Below are 4,059 nucleotides of genomic sequence, written 5' to 3' on the forward strand. Positions count from 1 at the left end.
CCTAGCAACTTTTGCAGACATCCGGTGCGGATTACGGATTACGGGCTGTATGTGACGGCACCCTTAGGCTGTGTTCCAAATTTACTGCCACGCTGAAAATGCTACAGTTTACGTTACGTGCACTATAGATTTTCAGTACAAACCAAAGAGGTTGTATAATTAAAGTAACAAAGCCATAGCGGCTCCTGTGTACGGAAATGTTAGGTGATAGAAAGAGAAAGCAAATGGGATGTCCCCATCTTTATCCTTGTCTAATGTTGCGCGCGCATCGAACTTTGAAAGGTAAGTGGGGAGCGAGAGCCATGTGGGACAAGCGATAATATGATTGAACAAGGATGTCATGTGATTGAACAAGGATACCGATGGGGACACCTCGTTTTCTGTTTCTTTCTATGCGCTCACGCAGTGCTGGCTATTCTCCTCTAGTTATACAACCTCTTTGGTACAAGCAGTCAAGCAGTTTTGGAACATAGTCTTAATCAGATATCGGATACACCGGAATACACGGTTTCTGATAGGTTAAAATTGTTATTTCTTATTCCTTCTATTGTGGCCATGAAGTAAGAGTATACTTCATGATTGTGGCCGCACCATTACTTTTATCGACCATTTTGACACACGGATTGCGTAGTCCATTGGCTCCGTTCGGCAGAACATTTATTTTGCAACTTTTGGAAATTTTCTTTGTGCTGATTGGATTATATTTTTAAATCTAAAAAAATGATCCTATCTCAGCAGACAATCATAAAATGGTTGCACAATAGTTGAGTCTAGACTCTCAGAGTCGCGACATCAAAACAGTCAGTTTTGATTGATTCGCCATTTTTTATCAATTCCTACCTATATTCAAATATTTATATTTGTATCACTTTTTAATTTAAACAATACAACGAATTTATAAGGAATTATAAAATTTCTTAGGGCGCGTTCACACCTTGACGGAAAAGCAGAAAGCGAAAAAGTAGTGGCCAATTACAACTCGCGCTGGTAGTAAGTAGTACAAAAAGCCGAAATTGTCGACTACTAGCGCGAATTCTGATTGGTTGCTTTTCCGTCAAGGTGTAAACGCGCCCTTATACTATATGTCGAAAAACACAAATGTAATAGCGTTTTTGGTCCGGCCGGATTTGCACCAATCTAGGTTGGATTAATCTTTTCTATTGGTTGACGTTACACGCTCTACCAATAGGAGAGGAGAGCACAAATGTCACATTCGTAAAATCTCATTTTTGTCCAGTAATTTTTTTTGAACAGACTTGGAATATCAAACCTCTAAGGGCCCTGGCACACAAAAAACTTAAGGCAGTAAGATGTAAGCAGTAAGGAAATCAACATGTTGGATTCGCTACTGCTTATGTCATGGCCTTATGGACTCTACTGTGATTGGTCAATTCGCTTACTGCTTACATTTTACTGCTTAAGTTTTTTTCTGTGCCATGGCCCTAAAGCCCATGGCACATACAAAAATGTAAGGCCGTAAGACGTAAGCAGTAAGGAAATCGTAACATTGGATTCGCTACTGGCCTTACGGTCTCTACCGTGATTGGTCAATTCCCTTACCTCAACTGATTACGTCTTACGGCCTTACATTTTTGTATGTGCCATGGGCTTCAAGACGTACCTGCGTTCCCCGATACATATAGCAGACGGCGTGGTCAATGAAGGGAGATTTTAGGAACGCTCATAGGCAAAATGCAGGAGATGGGCAGAGTATGAGTGCGCGTCGTTCAGAGCGGTCACGGGAATATCGGCTTCTTCCACTGACCAATCGGATTGCCGCTCTAAATTAAGCACCACGTGCGCAACATAATTCTAAGTTCAAAAACATAACTCTCTTTACTTAAGTTCTTAAATTCGGAAATACTAATTCTAATTCCAAATCTAGAAGTGTTAATCCAATTTCTAAATCTAGAATTAATTATAGATCCTAACTTGTAAACTCATAAATTTTCCTAGTTAACTTACTAAAAGCAAATCTGTATTCGCATGAACCTAATTATTAATTGTCCAACTAATGTATGATTTATTATAAAATACACTACGCGCGCATAAATTAAAGCATCACCTCTCACACCTTCGAAAAATGGATAAACTTCAAAGAAGTGTAACTTCTACAAAAATGGTCGAAATGAGATTTTAAAAAAAGCATTTTGTAGCTTGAAATCTCGACTTTCCAAATCTGTATAACGAAATAACGATTCGGCTGATTTTTACGGAACTACATGATTATAAAGGAAGATCCGTAAAATCTCAAAATTTTTTGTAAACTTTGCACAGTTTCATGCCGGGAATGAGAAGTCGGGCACAAATACAATTCACAGCTTTTGAAAGTGTGATCCTTTACCTTCAATTTACTTTTTTTTACCTCTGTACGATTTTTTTTTACCGAGTTATTCAACATTGAAGTAAAAATGGTTCCTTTGACTTTGACTGCTCATAAAAGACGAACGGAGTGACGTACAGCATTTTGTAAACAAGCAAAAAAAAGTTCAAAGTTTTCTCTTTAAGCTTTTATCAATTTTTAGACACAGATAAGCTTTTTATGTAAAAATTTAAGTGAAATATGAAGTTGAAAACTGAGACAATTACCTGTTTCTATTCAACTCGATCTATTCTGATCAAAAAGAGAGAGAAACCCTATACGAGATTAATTACTTCTATAATATATCGGAAACTTCTGGCAAAATTTCATATACGAGGGTTGTCTGAAAAGTTTCCGACCTCAACATGAAAATGGTAGCACTCGTCAACAAAAGTTGGGGAATGTGTTTGCGCATGCTTTGAAAGATACTCACCACAATTTCAGCCATTTTGGACGCGCAGTTGTTTGACAATCGTTTAAGTGAGTCGATGTGAGTGTTTTTGTGAAAATGGAAAAAATCGAGTATCGAGCTGTCATTAAATATTTGTTTTTGAAAGGTAATACGCCTACGCAAATTAAAGACGAGTTGAACGCTGTGTACGGGGACTTTGCACCATCATTTACCGCCGTGAAATTTTGGGCAGCTGAATTTAAACGTGGTCGTACCAGCTTGTCCGTACCAGTTTTTGGTCCGGAGTGAGCAAACGCGCGGTCAGCTTTCTCATGCTTAAATCTTGATTCAATATGTGACAAACACGTTCTTTGAACATGTTTATAAGCCTCTGCTATCTCTCTAACCTTAATTCAACGGTTGTCTAGCACCATTTGGTGAACTTGAGCGATGTTATCGTCAGTGGTTGCAGTTTTTGGCCGTCCCAAACGTTCATCGTTATCCAAGGTGGTACGACCACGTTTAAATTCAGCTGCCTAAAATTTCACGGTGGTAAATGATGGTGCAGAGTCCCCGTACACAGTGTCCAACTCGTCTTTAATTTGCGTAGGCGTATTGCCTTTCAAAAACAAATATTTAATAACAGCTCGATACTCGATTTTTTCCATTTTCACAAAAATACTCACATCGACTCACTCAAACGATTGTCAAACAACAACCGCGCGTCCAAAATGGCTGAAATTTTGGTGAGTACCTTTCAAAGCATGCGCAAACATATTCCCCAACTTTTGTTGACGAGTGTTGCCATTTCCATGTTGAGGTCGGAAACTTTTCAGACAACCCTCGTATATCTGCAATGTATTTTATCACTGGAAACATCTGATGTTCGAATGAGGATCGTTTCTATACATTGTGTTCTATACTTTGAACATTCTTCTAGTTTCATCTGGAGACACGGTAGTGTCTCCGCGCTAAGCCAAGCGCAGCGACACTGCCGTGCCTCCTTTACGCGAACCGAGTTGCGCTGGATCGAGATTATCGGATCTCAATAACGGCTGAACCGATCGCGTTCTATGTACGCTCAATCGATAGTTACCGCACGGATTGTATGATAAAAGTGCTTTTATTTTTTTCTACATGCCCTACGAGCGGAGATATTGCGACGCAAAGTCCGAATCTGTCACTTTTCACATTCAGATTCAGATACGTCCTTATTGTCGTCGACCAGGAAAAATGTGCGTCTCGTTTTTTTGATAATAGATGGCTTTTGACTTAACCAAGCGATGGCAGCATTGCACATTCGAAC

This window comes from Mycetomoellerius zeteki, unplaced genomic scaffold (assembly GCF_001594055.1).
Source record: "Mycetomoellerius zeteki isolate Tzet28-1 unplaced genomic scaffold, Tzet1.0 scaffold113, whole genome shotgun sequence".
Taxonomy (NCBI): Eukaryota; Metazoa; Arthropoda; class Insecta; order Hymenoptera; family Formicidae; genus Mycetomoellerius; species Mycetomoellerius zeteki.